The following is a 19,203-nucleotide window of genomic DNA, read 5'->3' as shown; positions in this document are numbered from 1 at the left end:
CTAATAGTTTTATTAAATGGTTATATAATTAATATCTTCTCACAAATTTATGTTGGATGATTTTATTTTTGAAATAGTGTCCCTAACAAAGCTCTTTACTAAATTAAGAAACAAATCAAGATTTCTAATAGTTTTATTAAATGGTTATATAATTAATATCTTCTCACAAATTTATGTTGGATGAAAAGTCAATCTGATTTTATTTTTGAGTTTATTAAAGATAGTTAATAAAATCAGTTATGCTATACATACAAGTCTTTTTAGTTTATAAGTCTTATTATTACCAAAAAAATAAGGGGTTTAATCACGAAAAAAATCGTGGCTAAACTCTAAAATAACCGTAGCAGCCATACATTGGCCACGAAAGAATATTTATGGCTAATCGGGGTTGCATTTTCAATTTGCCACGATTTTAGTATTATTAGCCACAGTTTTAAATATCGTGGAAACCTTCAAAGAGCCACAATTTGTATATCATTGTCCACGCATAATGCCGTGGCTAAATAAGAATAATCAAATCGAAAAGTATAATTCTACCACACTTCATCCGTACCTAATTTGTGCAGGCAAGATTTTTCGGCCGCAATTTTTTTGTGGCTAACGTTGGATTATTTAATCACACTATTTTCGTGGCTAATTCACCCTATTTTTCACATACAATCTGTGGCTAATTTGCTCTAATTGAATAATTTTATTAAATTAAAATTATATTTATATATATAACTGTTCATACCCTGGCCCAATACTAAGGCCCAGGATCCAAGTAAAAAGGCCCAACCCAAAGGAGTTGAGCCTCACACTGCACAAACCAGATGCCACGAAGTCGGCTATCTTCACGACTTGCTTTAAAGAAGTCGGTACGAGGATCAGCTGGCAGATAAACCCTTCCTCAAGAAGGTAACTGCCCCTAGAATCTCTCTAACCACTTCCAAGAGCCATATCTCAACCACCCTAAGATAAAGGGACGGTTATTCCCCTTAAAAAGTGGCACTACTTCAACAGTGGTTATTGGTTCACCACTATAAATACACTGACACCTCTCAGGTATCTCTAAGTACCAATACTCTCTAGCCCTGCTCACACCCTTGCTGACTTAGGCATCGGAATGTCTTTGCAGGTACCACCCCCATTCGTTCATACTCACAAGTCGGACGGAAGTCCCCCAAGACGCAGACCCGCTCGAAGGCTTCCTTCCTCAGACGATTGGGCCAACCCAACGAGTCCAGTCCAACAATCTCCGGTTACCCATCGTAACATTGGCGCCGTTGCCGGGGACCCGAGAGATCAACCAGTGATGGCGGACAGATCCCCTGAGGAGGGTCATGAGGAGACAGATTCCGAACAAGAGAATCTGGACACCAGAAATAATGACGTGGACCTAACCCTCCACCAGGGAACCAACGATCAACACAGAGAGGGTACCTCCGGAGTCAAAACTCCGAAGGTGAATTCCTCATTCGGAGAAGGACGGACAGTCCCACGCAACTGAACTTATGGGATTAGTCCATGTCCACCAAAGTCGCTTAGAATAGCTAGAACAGGAACGGGAGCGACAAAGGGAGATAGAAAAGCACCTAAAAGAGGAGATGGATCGACGAAAAGAGTTAGAGAAGAAAATCTTAAAGTTAGAATCCTCCCTCAAAGGTCGGAACTCCCGTGACGACAGAGAAGAGTCGCCCCCAGGAGGGGAGGATCCTTTTAGTGAGGACATAATGAGGGCAAAAGTTCCAAGAAACTTTAAAAGCCCCAATATGGACCTCTATGACGGAACCACAGATCCGAAGCATCATTTAAGCAACTTTAAAAGTCGGATGTATATGGCTGATGCTTCTGATGCTACGCGATGCAAAGCTTTCCCGACAACCTTGTCGAAAGCGGCGATGAAGTGGTTCGACAGCCTCCCCCCGAGGTCGGTCACCAGTTTTGAAGACCTCTCAAGGAAGTTCTTGATGAGGTTCTCTATCCAGAAAGACAAAGTAAAACATGCGCCAAGCCTCCTGGGGATAAAGCAGGAGGTCGGAGAATCCTTACGAGCCTATATGGAAAGGTTCAACAAAGCATGTTTGGAAATCCAAGACCTGCCCACCGAGGCAGTCATAATGGGGTTAGTCAATGGGCTTAGAGAAGGTCCCTTCTCACAGTCCATATCAAAAAGACACCCCACCTCCTTAAGTGATGTACAGGAAAGAGCTGAAAAGTACATCAACATGGAGGAGAATGCTAGGCTGAGAGATTTGAGTTGGCGACCTGGGCATCTCCCCTCAACAAAAGAGAGGGAGAGGGAACCCAAAAAGAAGGAAGAACTCGGTCTCGACAGACCACGAAAATATCACTCTTATACTCCTCTAAAGGTTTCCATAGTGGATGTATACAGAGAGATTTGCAATACCGAAAGACTGCCTCCTCCCAGACCTATTAAAAAATAAAAAAGGGGGGAGTCGCAGCGACTACTGTAAGTACCATAAAATATATGGTCACTCGACAAGTGACTGTTACGACCTTAAAAATGTGATAGAAAAGCTGGCTAGAGAAGGTCGGCTCGACAGATATCTCATAGAAAGGTCGGACGGTCATGGGAAGAGAAAGCGAGACGATATGGATAGAAGAGACCCACCACCGCAGACCCCGGAGAGACATATCCATATGATCTCAGGAGGATTCGCAGGAGGGGGACTCACCAAGTCCTCTCGCAAAAGACATCTCAAGCGAGTCTACCAGGTCGGAGGAGAGTCATCCGACCTTCCAACCATTTCATTCACAAGAGAAGATGGGCAAGGAATAATCCCTGGGCATGATGACCCAGTGGTAATTACTATGATCCTAGCCAATGCCCATCTCCATAGAACCCTAGTAGACCAAGGAAGCTCAGCGGACATCCTTTTCAAGCCCGCTTTTGACAAACTAGGGTTGGATGAGAAAGAATTAAGAGCCTACCCCGACACCTTGTACGGACTAGGCGACACGCCGATAAAACCACTGGGATTTTTGCCCCTCCACACCACTTTTGGAAAAGGGGAAAAATCCAAGACTCTGAGTGTAGACTTCATAGTCATCGACGTAGGGTCAGCATATAATGCTTTAATCAGCAGAGCTACCCTTAATCGACTCGGAGCAGTGGTATCCACTCCCCACCTTTGCATGAAATTCCCAACCTCAGCGGGAATAGCAACGGTGAGGGGAGATCAGAAGCTGGCAAGAAAATGCTATAACGAAAGCCTGAACCTGAGGGGAAAAGGCAAAGAAGTCCACACCATAGAGCTCGGAGGTGCAAGGACCCGAGAAGAGCTGCAACCACAGCCGGGAGGAAAAACTGAGGAAATACAGGTCGGCGAAGAGAAAGGAAAAAACACCAACATAGGAGCCAACCTAGGGGAAACCCTAAAGCAAAGGTTGACTAAACTCCTAAGAGACAATTCCGACCTCTTTGCCTGGAAAGCCTCCGACATGCCCGGAATAGCCCCTGAGCTCATGTCCCACAAACTCGCGGTATACCCAGGGTCCCGACCTGTGCAACAGAGAAGGCGTAAGCTCGGCCCAGAACGAGCTCTAGTAGTGGAAGAGCAAGTGCAGGCACTTCTAGAAGCCGGCTTCATCAGAGAAGTTAAATATCCAACATGGCTAGCCAATGTAGTGCTAGTCAAAAAGTAAAATGGCAAATGGAGAATGTGTGTCGACTACACCGACCTAAATAAGGCATGTCCTAAGGACCCTTATCCACTCCCAAGCATTGACACCCTTGTAGACTCTAGCTCGGGGTATCAATACTTGTCATTCATGGATGCCTACTCGGGATATAACCAAATCCCGATGCATGAGCCAGACTAGGAGAAGACATCATTCATCACGCCCAGAGCTAACTTCTGCTATGTGGTCATGCCATTTGGATTGAAAAATGCAGGGGCCACATATCAGAGGCTGATGAATAAGGTGTTCGCTCCCCACCTTGGGAGACTAATGGAAGTTTATGTAGACGACATGCTGGTAAAAACCGAAAAAGAGGCCGACCTCTTAGCAGACCTCTCGCAAGTATTTGACACCATAAGGTCACACGGGATGAGACTAAATCCTGCAAAGTGTACCTTCGCGGTGGAAGCTGAAAAATTTCTAAGGTTTATGCTGACACAAAGAGGGATCGAAGCGAATCCCGATAAGTGTAGGGCTATCCTAGAAATGAAAAGCCCGACTTGCTTAAGAGAGGTCCAGCAGCTAAACGGCCGACTTGCAGCCCTCTCCAGATTCTTGGCAGGATCAGCACTAAAATCCCTTCCACTATTCTCCTTATTGAGAAAGGGATGTCAATTCGAGTGGACTCCTGAATGCGAAGAGGCGTTCCAGGAATTCAAAAGATTCTTGAGTCAACCGCCAATTCTGACCCGACCTATAGCTGGGGAAGACCTCGTCCTATACTTATCTGTAGCAGACAGGGCTGTCGCGTCAGCCCTGATAAGAGAAGATGAGGTCAGTCAGCACCCAGTATATTTCATCAGCAAAGTTCTACAAGGCCCTGAACTAAGGTACCACAAACTAGAGAAGTTTGCCTACTCCTTAGTAGTAGCCTCACAAAGGCTACGGCCTTACTTCCAAGCTCACACAATAAGAGTCCGCACGAACCAACCCATGAAGCAAATCTTCCAAAAGACGAATGTTGCAGGGAGAATGGTTCAATGGGCAATAGAGCTCTCCGAGTTCGACTTGAAGTACGAAACTCGGACGGCAATTAAAGCCCAATGCCTCACCGACTTCGTAGCAGAATACGCAGGAGATCAAGAGGAAAAACCAACGACATGAGAACTCTATGTAGATGGATCCTTAAATAAGACAGGGAGCGGTGCAGGCATAATATTAGTGGATGAAAGGGGAACCCAAATAGAGGTTTCCCTCAAATTTGAATTCCCAGCCTCAAATAACCAGGCAGAATATGAAGCCCTAATTTCCGGGTTGAAGCTGGCAGAAGAAGTCGGTGCTACAAAAGTAATGGTATATAGCGACTCCCAAGTAGTGACCTCCCAGATAAGTGGAGAGTATCAGGCAAAAGACCCAAATATGAAGAGGTACTTGGAAAAAACTCTGGAGCATCTTGGGCGCTTTGCGGAAACCGAGATCAAACATATAACTCGGAATCTAAATAGCAGAGCAGACACCCTATCCAAGTTAGCAAGTACCAAGCCAGGAGGGAATAACAGAAGCCTGATCCAGGAAACTCTTCAGGAACCATCTGTGGTAAAAACGGAGGGAACGCAAGTGGTCCTTGAGGTAACCGGACTAAACCTCGGATGGATGAACCCCTTGATCGAATACATGAAATTCGACATCCTCCCAAAAGAGGAAAAAGAGGCTAAGAGAATCCGGAGGGAAGCACAACACTACACTCTGGTGAAAAATATTCTATATAGAAGAGGAATATCAACACCATTGTTAAAGTGCGTACCGACCTTGAGAACCACCGAGGTATTAGAGGAGGTCCACAGCGGGATCTGCGAAAATCATCTCGGAGCCAGGTCGCTTGCCAGGAAAGTAATCCAAGCTGGATTCTATTGGCCGACCTTGCAGAAAGATGTCACAGAATTTGTGAAAAAATGTCAACCATGCCAAATGCATGCAAACTTCCACGTGGCTCCCCCCGAAGAACTCATCAGTATAACTTCTCCGTAGCCCTTCGCAAAATGGGGAATGGATTTGTTAGGTCCCTTTCCCCAAGCGCCAGGACAAGTTAAATACTTGATCGTGGGAATAGACTATTTCACAAAGTGGATAGAAGCAGAGTCATTGGCTACCATCACAGCCCAAAGAAGTTGGAGGTTCCTCTACAAGAATATCATCACAAGATATGGGATACCATATTCCATCACTACAGACAATGGAACCCAATTCACCGACTCTACCTTCAGAAGCCTGGTGGTCAGTATGAAGATTAAACACCAGTTCACCTCGGTGGAGCACCCGCAAGCAAATGGACAAGCCGAGGCAGCCAAGAAAGTCATACTGGCAGGATTAAAGAAAATGCTACAAGATGCAAAAGGAGCCTGGGCTGAGGAACTCCCACAAGTGTTATGGGCTTACAGGACAACGCCCCAATCTGCCACTGGAGAAACGCCCTTCCGACTTGTCTATGGGATAGAAGCTATGATACCAGTAGAAATCAGCGAGCAAAGCCCAAAGGTGATTCTCCATGATGAAATCGAAAACATACAGGGGCACAAAGAGGAGCTAGAATTGCTCCCCGAAGTCCGAGAACAAGCCCAGATAAGAGAAGCGCTGAAGCAAAGGATGGCTACCAGATACAACAAGAAAGTCATTCAAAGAAGTTTCGCACTAAGCGATCTGGTCTTAATCAGAAACGACATAGGAGTCAACAAGTCGGGGGAAGGAAAACTCGCTGCCAACTGGAAAGGACCCTACAAAGTCAGCGAGGTCTTAGGAAAAGGTTATTATAGGGTGACCGACCTAAGCGGCGCCGAGTTACCGAGATCGTGGCATGCTTGTAATATGAAAAGGTACTACAGTTAAAAGCGAACTCTATTCCCTGATGTACTCTTTTCCCAACTTCACGATTTTTTTCCCGAAAGTTAAAGGGTTTTTTCTGGAGAAGGGTTTTTAACGAGGCATCATAGTAGAGGCTAAGGGAAAATAGGCTGTCAAAAGCCCTTAGTAGCAGTAAGGTACCTCCCCAATAAATAAAGATCTTTTACAATATCTCTTATAAATTTCTTCTCGTTTATTTTTTCCTACGAAACGCGCCGACTTAAGCTCGACAAAACGTGAAAATCCCATGAACCGACCTAGATGGTCGTCAGGATAAAACGACGAGGTACAAGTCGGTGTAAAGAGGTTATAAAAGTTGATCGTGAGAAACTCGGGGATATGCCGACTTATAAGTCGAAATACAAAACCGAGTAGAAAAGAAAACGCGTTGCAAAAATAACCTAAGTCATAGAAGCTCAATAAAACAAAGTTGAGTATAAGGAATAATCAAAAAGAGATCGAAAAACCTAGGAAAAAGCTTAAAAGCTGTCCTTAAAGCGAAGAGGAACCCAAAAGGACAGACAGCCAGGAAAAAGATTTCCAAAACTAAAAAGATCAAAAAGAGGGTTTTTTAAAAAACTACAAACAGAAAAGCATGCACACGCAAAAGGTAACTAAAACCCTTATCCAAAAAAGGGTATTTATAAATATTTTTTTTTACGGCCTTAAAAGGCCAGAGAAAATTGTTCAGTCACCACCACCACCAACAAACAAATATAAAAGAGTTTAAAAAAGGGGGACCCACAGGCCGGGCCCCCATATAGCCAATAAAGTTATTTTTTCAGAGGAGTAGACAGATCACCACCAGAACCAGGAAGAATAGTCGGAGCAGCGTCAGGACCAGGGAGAGAGGCATCCATAGGAGACGGAGAGGAAGTCGGAGGAACCTTGGAAGAGCTCGGAGCATCCTTTGAGCGAGGAGGGGACTCAATAATCCTCTGCCCCCGAGTCTTCAAGTCGGACTCAGAAACGACTTGGGGGGCAGGAGGAGTCAATATAGCGCCATCAATGACGACCTTGTCAGGATCTAAAGGAGAGAGATCCAAGCCAGGAGCAATGACTCTGACTTGCTCCTTAAAAATCCTCCAGGCCTCTTCAGATCCCTCGACAATAGAGTCCTCCAACTCGGTGTAGGCAGTCCGAGCATTCAGCAGATCTTTTTTCACAACCACAAGGTCCTCAAAAAGGCTTGAATAGCTCTCCTGCGCCTTCAGCCTTAAACCGACCTCCATGTTGCACTGGGCCTGCAACTTGCTCTCCCTCTCCTGGAGATCCTTCCTCTCCTCCTCTAGTTTGGCGACCTTCTCCTTCAACTTCTTCTCATGCTCTTGATATAAAAGAAGTCTCTCCTCCAATTCCTTAGCCCTCGAGGACGAACCAAGAGAGCTAAGAGGAGTCTTCTCAAAAATATCAAGAAACTTGGTGCACACCGCCGCCGCCCTGATACTCTCCTGAGCCAGAATAGTGAGGTGGTTCCGGATAAAAACATCATCCAAGCCTATACGGGCATGATGATAGATGTACTTCCAGATAAATTCAGGGGCATCCACCTTGGCTTCACCCTCGAAAGAAGAACTAGGCTCTAAAGCCTTGCGCTTCTTCCTTTCGGGCTCAGGGGAGGATCGGGGGGGAGGGGACGGCTGAGAAGGAGCAGAAGAAGAGATAACAATAGGTTCAGAAGGAGTCCCCAAATTTCGAGGAGGAGGGGGAGGGATAGCTGCCCTGGCACCACCAGTCCTGGCCCGGGACCTTGCCCTAGCCTCCTGGACCCTCTGGTAAGACTCATTCGAATTTCTCCTCGCCATCTCTGTAAAAACAAGTAGTAGCCAAGAGGTCAGACAAGTCGAAAAAAGATAGTCAGACAAGTCGGAAATCCAAGAAAACAAATAAAAGCTACCTAATTGTGTTTGGACAAAGGTCGGAGACCCTTGGAGAAATTTTTTAGTATCCAGATATGGGGCCCTCATCCAGGTCGTCCAGACCATATTTCTAACAGGGGGAGGCCTCCAACCAATACAGAGGAAAGCGAGGGGAAGAATTCTCATCCAGGAAAAAGGGGTGGTGACCCTCTACAGCTTGCACTTTGAAAAAATAATTTTTGAAGTCATGAAAAGATTCATCAAAAAGGGTGAAGACCCTCTGACCTTGTATAGCCCGGAAGGACACCCATTGTTGTTTATTATTTTGCCCACTAAAGGGCTTAGTCATATGGAAGAGAAAAAAGAAAATCCTCAAGGAAGTCGGAAAGTCTAAAGCATGGCTGACAAATTGATAAATTTTCAGAAAATCCCAGGAATTGGGATGAAGCTGGGTAGGTGCAACACGGCAGTGGCGTAAAACATCCATCTCAAAGTCAGAAAAAGGAAGGAAAACGCCCAGGCGGGTAAGCATGCTCTCATACATAAAAAAGAAATGAGGGACTGCCTCCGAAGCCCTCCCAAAGCAGACCCGGTCTTCTGGACCCGGGGCAAGTAGTTCATACTTCGGCTCATCCTCATCAGAGGTGCAGAGCCGGTGGCGAGTGCGAAGATCAGTAAGAAAATCAGTGTCAACCAAAGGTTCCTCCCCCAGGACTGTAACATCGACCCACTAAGCAAGACTTTCAACAGAAGACATTTTCTTTCTTTTAAAAAGGGTTTTGGTAAAACCTACAAAGGAAAAAGAAAAGAAAATCAAAAAACATGGTCTCTAAGGGGAAGTACGGAATCAAACAGAAACCTACGAATCAACCTATCCATCCGCAAAATAAAAGCATGCAAACAGTAAGCATGTTGCAAAAGGAGAAGAAGAAAAATCTAACCTTTATCTGAAAAAGGTTGGAGGAAATGAAAGCCTTCAAACGCAAGAATGCTTCACGAACAGGTGGAGAGGAAATTTGAAAAATCACAGAAACGAAACAATGAAAGAGAGGGAAAGTATTTATAAACACGTTAGGGGCATAATGGTAAAAATGGGGCAGTCATTAATGGGTGCACCGTTACCAAGGTAATCAATACCTACGCGAACCTCTAACAGACGCGACGTTTGATTAGACGTAACTGTGAAAAATCAAAAGTCACGAAAGTCACGTCGGTTCCAAACAAACACGTCGGTTCCCTCCCAAGTCGGCTACATCCCCGAGTAGAATACTCGAACCCAAAATCTTAAAAGAAATTGGGCTCGAGTAAGGGCACTGTTCATACCCTGGCCCAATGCTAAGGCCCAGGATCCAAGTAAAAAGGCCCAACCCAAAGGGGTTGAGCCTCACACTGCACAAACCAGATGCCACGAAGTTGACTATCTTCACGACTTGCTTTAAAGAAGTCGGTACGAGGATCAGCTGGCAGATAAACCTTTCCTCAAGAGGGTAACTGTCCCTAGAATCTCTCTAACCACTTCCAAGAGCCATATCTCAACCACCCTAAGATAAAGGGACGGTTATTCCCCTTAAAAAGTGGCACTACTTCAACAGTGGTTATTGGTTCACCACTATAAATACACTGACACCTCTCAGGTATCTCTAAGTTCCAATACTCTCTAGCCTTGCTCACACCCTTGCTGACTTAGGCATCAGAGTGTCTTTGCAGGTACCACCCCATTCGTTCATACTCACAAGTCGGACGGAGGCCCCCAAGACGCAGACCCGCTCGAAGGCTTCCTTCCTCAGACGATTGGGCCAACCCAACGAGTCCAGTCCAACAATCTCCGGTTACCCATCGTAACAATAACATTAATAACAAAAATAAAAGTTTTTAAATATATAATATCTAACATTTTTCATATAATAATAATAATACAAGTCTAAACTTATATATAATAAGAAATAAAAAAATTTTAACATAAATAAAATAAATTCTAATCCCTTCTAGAATAAATATATTTAAAATTTTAACTATTACTTATTAAATACACCAATTAAATGTCTGGCATATTACTAGATAAACTAGGCACTTTATTAAAAATTTGTACAGAACTGCCAACTGAATTTTGGTTTCTTCATATCCATAGCTAATAAATTTGCGTTGCTCTACAGGCCATTACACCCAGAAACCATACCCAATAAATTTGCTTCATTATCTCGACTTTGTCCATGCCCATCAAGTTTCATAATGTCTTTTTCATCCTTTTTCAAATGCCAAACTTGAATTGTCGTCCTTTTGCCAGTTGTGATTTCTCCCGTAGAAGTGTCTACAACTGAATACAAAATTGAATAAAAGAAATAAACTAAATATTAGAACTCAAAAAATCACGTAAAAATTTTGAAATTTCGTATACCTTTGACATTCACAACTAAAGGGTCATGGTAATCTTTTCTGGTAGGTACGGTCGGTTGAAACTTATTTCGTTCAAACCTTCTGTAATTTCTTCATTGTTGTTGATATTTTGTGGTTATCGTAGTTCTGCTAAAAGAGCCTCTCCTGAATTATTACGTTTTTGCTTCACGAAAAAATCTGCTAAAAAAAACCAACAAATAACATTAAAATGAAGAAAGAAAAAATCGGTATTTTGAGTTTGGAGGATACCCTATCATATGATAGGGTTCATATAGTGTGGTTAAAGAAAGTGCTTTCCGGTGCTACAAAAAAGTAGGAGTTAAAAGACAACGTAAATGATGGGAAGTTATATTGGAATTTGTCCGTGATTACTTTAATTTTCCGCCAAAAGCTACCTCAGAAGTTAAGCGCACATTAAAATTTTTTAAATCTTAAAAATTCAGCTTGGTCATTGTTGTCTTTTAACTTTCTTTAATCTTAAGAATATTTCTTTCTATTCTACTGTTTATTATCTACTAAATATACTTTAAATTATTTTATTTTTAATACAATAATTATTTATTTATTTTTTAATGGTCAAATATGATTAAAAATTTAAATTTAAATTTAAATTTTGAGTCTGTAATATTTTTATCTTTAATTTTATTATAACAATAAATAACCAAAAAACTACTTTAATAAATATATAACCTTCACAATTTTTCATTTCATTCTGTTGATAGTTGATGATTCAAACGATGCACTATCATTTAATTATTTATCTATTATATACGAAATAATATAATAAGAGTTATACATTAAGTAAGTTTTGTAAATATTTTTACCTAAAAAATTTAATGTTTAATAAATTTTAATTACTAAATTAGTTACTAAAATTTTATTACATTAGACAAATTGATTATCACATAAAATTGTTATAAGAAATTACAAATCAATTTTTTTATTACTTAATAAAATTGCAAACTTTTATATAAGTGACTCATAAATTAATTAGTATTAATTTTGTTATAACTAAAAATAATTGTAAAATAATTAATTAATGGAATATACCAATTAAATAATAGTATAAATAAACAATTTAATTCATAATTTCACAAAATAATTTTTAAAAAGATAATTATGCATATAATACGAATACAGTACTCACAAAAATATATAGTGAATACTAAACCATGTAAATAAAGATTATTTTTTTTTAACTTATCCTCATTTTTTTAAATTCAAAAAATAATAAAATAATTTATTTTTAATAAAAACTATAATTTTTTTATACTTAAAAATGATTGAACTTTCTATTATCTATTCAAATTATATTATTTTAGCTAAATAAATTTTATCTTTATAACTAACTCATATATTAGAATATTATCTTTATTTTTATAATTTTTTATTTTATCTAAATTCATTTTTTTTATATTTTTAGATTTAATTTCATAAATATGTGTTAACGTCAGAATATTTAAAAAATAACACTATACATTAATAAATTTATTTAAAAAATTAATTTATTCAAGACAAGATAGCCATGGTACATTAATGTAAGCAGGAAGTATAGCTACGGAAAATATTGTTTGTGGCAAAAGGTTAAATTTTAGCCACTGTGACAATGTTTCGTGATAAATAGAAGACACGCTCATTTATTTTTATCACGATTTAGTGTTAGTAGTTAAAGCGTGTTAACACGCGCATCACGTTTTCAAAGCGCTCATTCACCATTATAAACGACTCTTCTTCTTCTTCCTCGCTGAAAATTACAACTGTCATTTTTTCTTCGCGTTTCTCCTCTTCCTCTTCTTCTTCCTTCTTCTTTTCCTTCTTTGTGTTTCTCCTCCTTTTTCTTCGCGTGTTTCATTTTTATCATCGTGTTTCTCCTTCTTCTTCTTTTGATTTTGCAACATTATGTATTTTTTTTCTTTGTTTGATTTTTTCCTCCCAAAAAAATTATGAGAATATGAAATAAGAAGAAAAAGAAGAAGAAGCAGTAGAAGATGAGGAGGAGGAGGAGGAAGAGGAGAGTTCTGAATTATGCATAACTTATCAGAATAAAAATACACCCAAATATCTTCGTTTTACACTCAAATTTACTGCAAATACAGAAATAAGTTATGCTGCTTGTACACTAAAATCAACCACCAAAGTCAGCCATCAGTATAAAATACATACTAAAATACAAATATACATTGAAAATAAATTAAAGGACATATGTATTTATACACAAATACATTGGTGGCTGATTTTAGTGTACAAATAGCATTTTTGTTCAGAAAAATATTTTCTCTAATACTGTATTTTTTTTCTTCTTCTTCTTTTCCTTATTTTTTTCTTTCTTTTAGTTAAATGAATGTAAATTCATCCTTTTTCAAGTAATTTTGCAGCATTATGTATTTCGTCTTCTTCTTTGTTTGATTTTTTGTTTTTATTCTTGTTCAGAGAGTAAAACAAGAAGAAACTTGAGAAGATAAAATAAAAATGAAAAGATGAATAAGTAAAAAAGAAGAAGAAGATGGTTATGATGATAAAAAAAAAAAAGAAGAAGAAACAACAGAAGATGAGGAGGAGGAAGAGGAAAAGTTTTGAATTATGTAGAACTTATCAGAATAAAAATACACCCAAATATCTTCATTTTACACCCAAATATCTTTGTGTTACACCCAAATATCTTCGTTTTACACAAAAGTTTGCTGCAAATACAGAAATGAGTTATGCTACGTGTACATTAAAATCAGCCACCAGTATAAAATACATACTAGAATACAAATATACATTGAAAATAAATTAAAGGACACATGTATTTATACACAAATACATTGGTGGCTGATTTTAGTGTACAAATAGTATTTTTGTTCAGAAAAATATTTCCTCTAATACTGTATTTTTTTTCTTCTTCTTCTTTTCCTTATTTCTTTCTTTCTTTTAGTTAAATGAATGTAAATTCATCCTCTTCCAAGTAATTTTGCAGTATTATGTGTTTCGTCTTCTTCTTTGTTTGATTTTTTGTTTTTATTCTTGTTAAAAGAGTAAAACAAGAAGAAACTTGAGAAGGTAAAATAAAAAGGAAAAGATGAATAAGTAAAAAAGAAGAAGAAGATGGTTATGATGATAAAAAAAAAAAAAGGAAACAATAGAAGATGAGGAGGAGGAAGAGGAAGAGTTATGAATTATGCAGAACTTATCAGAATAAAAATACACCCAAATATCTTTGTTTTACACCCAAATATCTTTATTTTACACCCAAATATCTTCGTTTTACACCCAAATTTGCTGCAAATACAGAAATAAGTTATGCTACGTGTACAAATAGCATTTTTGTACAGAAAAATGTTTCTTCTAATGCTGCATTTTTTTCTTCTTCTTCTTTTCCTTATTTCTTTCTTTCTTTTAGTTAAATGAATGTAAGTTCATCCTCTCTCAAATAATTTTGCAGCATTATGTGTTTTTCTTCTTCTTTGTTTAATTTTTTTTGTTTTTATTCTTGTTATGAGAGTAAAATAAGAAGAAACTTGAGAAGGTAAAACAAAAAAGAAAAGATGAATAAGTAAAAAAGAAGAGGAAGACAGTGATGATGATGGAAAAAAAAGCAGCAGCAGAAGATGAGGAGGAGGAAGAGGAAGAGTTTTGAATTCTGCATTAAAAATACACCCAAATATTTTTGTTTTACACCTAAATATCTTCGTGTTACACCCAAATTTGTTACAAATATAGAAAAATATTTCCTCTAATGCTGCATTTTTTCTTCTGAATTGAACCACACCTCAACCACTTGATTGGATTCAAAAAAATAATCAATTTTGTTCTGGTTTAATTGACAATCTGAACTTGAATTATTCATTATATTCAACAACGAGATAGCTGATGATGAATGAGAAAGAAAAAAAGAAAGGAAGAGAAGAAAATCCAATGAAAAAAGGAGGAGGAAGAGGAGGAGGAGAAAGAGTTGGTGTTGATAACGACAATAACGAAAAAGAAAAATAACGAAGAGGGAGAAGAAGAAGAAGAAGAAGAAGTAACGAGCGCGCGTTGATTGAAAAATCTGTTAAGGAGGAGCGTGAAACATACGTGCCATAAGAGGTGCATCTTAGGAGTAAATAAATTTTAGGACCTGTAAGACTTGTATAGCAAAAAGACTTGTATGTGGAGATTAATTCTAATAAAACTGATTTTGTAAGAATATTAGTGACTTGTTCAATAAATAAATCACGAGTAGCTGCAGCTAAATATTTGTTCACTCTATCTTTTACAAAATATAAATCCAATTCAAAATGTTTAGTCTTATTGTAAAGAATAGGATTATAAGCTAAGAGAACTGTGGACACATTATCATAGTAGACAATGAAAAAAGTAATGCAAGATTGTTTGAGCTTCTAAAAAAGATTTTAGATTCAAATTAATCTAGAAAATATAAATACAAGGAATGTTAACTCAGCTTCAGTACAGCTTCTACTAACTGTAGGCTGCTTGTAACATTTCCATACCACTAGATTTGCTTCATAATATACACAGTATTCTGTGGTTGATTTTCGATCATCTAAATTGCTTGCCAATTAAAATCTAAAAATGCAATAGTGGAATTATAAATTTTTAATTTAAGTACTACAAAAAAATTGTTGAATACCGTCAAATTTACTGTCGAATTCATTAAATAAATTTGTCGGTAAAAATATTACCGTTAGATTTACCGTCGTCCTTGAGTTGACGGTATAAACATCGCCGAAAATAGTTTACCGGCGGATTTTTCTTGTCCGACGTTAATTACCAGTGGAGTTACCGTCGGTCTTTTTCAATGATTTGTCGAGTTTGTGTTGATGGTTACCGTCGAATGATACATCGGACGGTAATGTTAGTGCCATTTCATGTGTTTAGGCACCAAAGTTACCGTCGAATATCGCCAACGGTAAATCTGAGGGTAATGTTAAATTTATAAACCCTAAATTTTTTGGCACAGTTAAGCCACAATTAGAAGATTCTTGTTCACACAATTATTAGCAGAAATTTAACATCTCCAGAAATTAAAAATAATTTTATTAAAAAATAAATGGTCTCAATGAAATAAAACATCACAAATGTAGAATACAATGAAGTAAAGAAAAAGAAAAATGTGTAAAACCCTAAATCCTACAGAATATGGTAGTCTTCATCATCATCGTCGACGGCGTCGTGGTCCCCCTACTGAGGTAGCGGAGGAGGTGCTGCCGTCATGCCCCCACCAGCAGTATCGCCGCTGAAACCAGCAGTGCTGCTGCCTCTAGCGTGCATTTGCTTGCTGTACTCCTCCATTTGCTGTCACAACCAATCGAGTTGCTCCAGCTTCTCCACCAAGTCGGAGCTGACGACAACGTGTGCAAGAATCTATTGATACCTTTGCTCAGACTGCTCCGCCTGCTGATGAAACTCCTGTGTTAGCTTCTTCACCTCCTCCCTCAAGTCGACAACTTTCTGGGGATCAGCAAGCTTGGTGATAGAAGCAAGCGTAGAGGAAACCACCAACGTGGAGGAGTGGAGGCCACTGGCGAAGAACGACCCCAAGTGGCGATTCTTGTGGAGTTCAGAGGCGGTCTCGCGCCAAATCCTATCGGGATCTACTACGGAGGTCTCGGAGCCGGCTTCCCCGGCTCCACTAGGCGGCTGAGATTCCTGGGTCGCGGTCTCCAACCTCTGTGTGTACTCCTTTTGCGTCACATACGTTAGTAGTGATTAGGATAATAGTTAAATAATTGACTTTAAACCAAATAAAGTTGAAACTTAGGATTAATTTAAACTCACATAATGGGCCGCAGACCACTCGTCGGCAAATCTCTCCTTATTTGCCTTCAAAGTATGGATATACTGGAAAATCTCCGCCAGCGTTGTCTCACGCTCCAGCGACTTTGATCACAAATTAATATATCAATCAACCAATAAAATAAACGAACAAATTAATGAATGACAGACAAATATAAGCATGAACCAAAATCTTAATTGTAATTTCGAAAACATAAGTATAATTTTTTTTTATTTCATTGAAAATATTATGAAAATATCGACAGAGTCTCCCCTAAAATTTGGATTTAGCCACTCTTGAAGGGTTCCATCCAATATTTTTCAACAATCTCAGAGCCTAATCTAACATATTCTAACCTATCCTAACCACCTAAATCCACTAAAACAATGACACTAAACTAACATTTACTCTACTAACTAATTAGTTAAATTGATAATAATCAAAAAAGAAAGTAAAAACTAATTCAAGTAACTACTAAAACAGTAAACAATGTTAAAATTCTTACCAGTTTGGTCTTTGTCTTCATGAAAGTCGCTGACTCACCCGTATACTTGGACGACCTGGGCGAAACCCTGTTAATGACGTTCATCAGTCGACGATGCTTAAACCCCTCATTATCTCTAAAATAAGCCTCCAAATCACGCTTGATATTTGGACAGATCCACCTCGTGCTAGCATTGGTCTAGCCATATTAGGCATTGTGATCTAGCAGTAATTGGCCACATTCCCCAATTTTCTAGAATCTGGCATTGTGGTCTAGCCATATTAGGCTAAGAAGTTCGACTCCCCCTAGGATTTCTACCACCACGTCCTTTTCTATCAAATGATCATCTTCCAGAAAAAGTGGGAGCACCTCTTCCATTACCATTCATATTCACATAATCAAAATTTTTTGAGTTGGAAAAAGATGTTTGAGAGAAATTTACCTGAACCATAGATGTATCAGGTTTCTTGAACTTTTTAATAATGTCTTCTTAGGCCATCAACAGTGCTTCAAAACTTGGGATCGAGTAGGGGGTTCTTTTGTAGTTTCAAAAGTAATAAGAGAGTGGTAATCTTCATTCAGTCCATCCAGAATAATGTTTGTATACTCTGATTCAGTAATAAGTACTCCTACAGTTACTAAAAAATCTACCAATTTTTTTATTTGAATAAGGTATTCATAAGTGGAACCTAATTTTTTTATCGATTTGAGCTAGAGTTGAAGCTGTCGAATCCTTGCTTTAGTTTGTGAAGCGAAATAGGTGTGCACTCTGCTCCAGATATCATGAGCAAGTTGATACCCATGAACTCGAGTTTGAAGAAAGCATCCATGGATGCAAATAACCATGAGGACACATTGTAATCATCTACCTCAATTTTTATAGGCTTTGCTTTCTGTTTTGGAAGCTGCATCTTCTGGAGTTGTATACTGTTATGGGCAAGGTTGTCAAACTCGCGAGTCTAAGTAAACTCGTGGAGCTGACCTAGACTCGACTCGCGAGTTAACTCGTACGAATACAACATAGAACACACAAAATTAAAAATTCTAAATCTGTAATACTAAATCTTTAATTGAACATTGAATAATATCAAATAATCAAATTAACTCTAATAAAAATAATTAATTACTACTCAGTCATAAATGGATGAACCATCAGGACATTTAACATAAACGATAAGTAATAGGCTAAAATTAAAAGCAACAAAATTTAAAAAGCAAAGAAAAAAAACTAAATCAAGAAGCAAAGGCTCAAAGAAAGGGCAAAAGGCATACAAAAAATAGAGGATACAGAAGAAAAGAAGGGACAAAGTCCTAGCAATAGAATATCGAAGATAAGGGTGCAGCAGCAGCACGAAACGACGGTGACAAATAGTCATGAATTTCACGACGGTGCAAACCAGAGCAGAGATAGGACTGTAGGAGAAGTAGTTGAACTCGTGAACGGTGATAGAACGATGGAGTTGCAGATAGTGGAGATGTGAAGAAATACAAAGTAGAGGGCAACATAGGTAAATTTCACAAAGACAATTGCGCAAATCAGAGCAGAGGTAGCAGACGCAGGCGAACGACGGCAGCTCGACGGAGAACGGCGACTGAGGCAGAACATGGAGAAAGTCAGAGTTGAGAGAAACGATGCAGATGAGTGAGTTGTGAGTGAGTTTCATTTCATTCTTTTTTGAGAGTGTTATTGTAACTCTAATAAAAAAAGTATTTTTGTTGGTTTCAAAATGACGCTTTTTTGAGCAAAAATGAAGAAAAACACAAACTCGCTAACTCGGTCCTAGACTCACGAGTTTGTCCGAGTTTGACCGAGTCTAGCCGAGTCTAGCCGAGTTTACTCAGGATAGAGTCTATGCCCGAGTCAACTCGATTCCATATCTAAACTTGTAAACTCGTACGATGGTGCGAGATAAAAGAACGACGAATGATTTTGTTGCTCGAGTGGTGACAATGGGAGTGGCTGCCAGAGAGTTGGTGGTATGGGATTATTGATAACATTGTACATGAATCTTTTGACTCACTGATACCATTTAAGTGATATTGAAAAATGAAAAAAGAAACAGAGAAGCAGAAAATTGAGGGAAATGGATCCTCTCAATTGTTAAAAAAATTGAAGGTGTAAAGTGTAATATCTAACTTTTCATTGTTCTTTCTCTCATATTTATTCTTGGTCCCTTCTTAAAAAA

This window comes from Arachis hypogaea, chromosome 15, assembly GCF_003086295.3.
Source record: "Arachis hypogaea cultivar Tifrunner chromosome 15, arahy.Tifrunner.gnm2.J5K5, whole genome shotgun sequence".
NCBI classification, from domain to species: Eukaryota; Viridiplantae; Streptophyta; class Magnoliopsida; order Fabales; family Fabaceae; genus Arachis; species Arachis hypogaea.
This window is presented reverse-complemented; position numbering follows the sequence as displayed.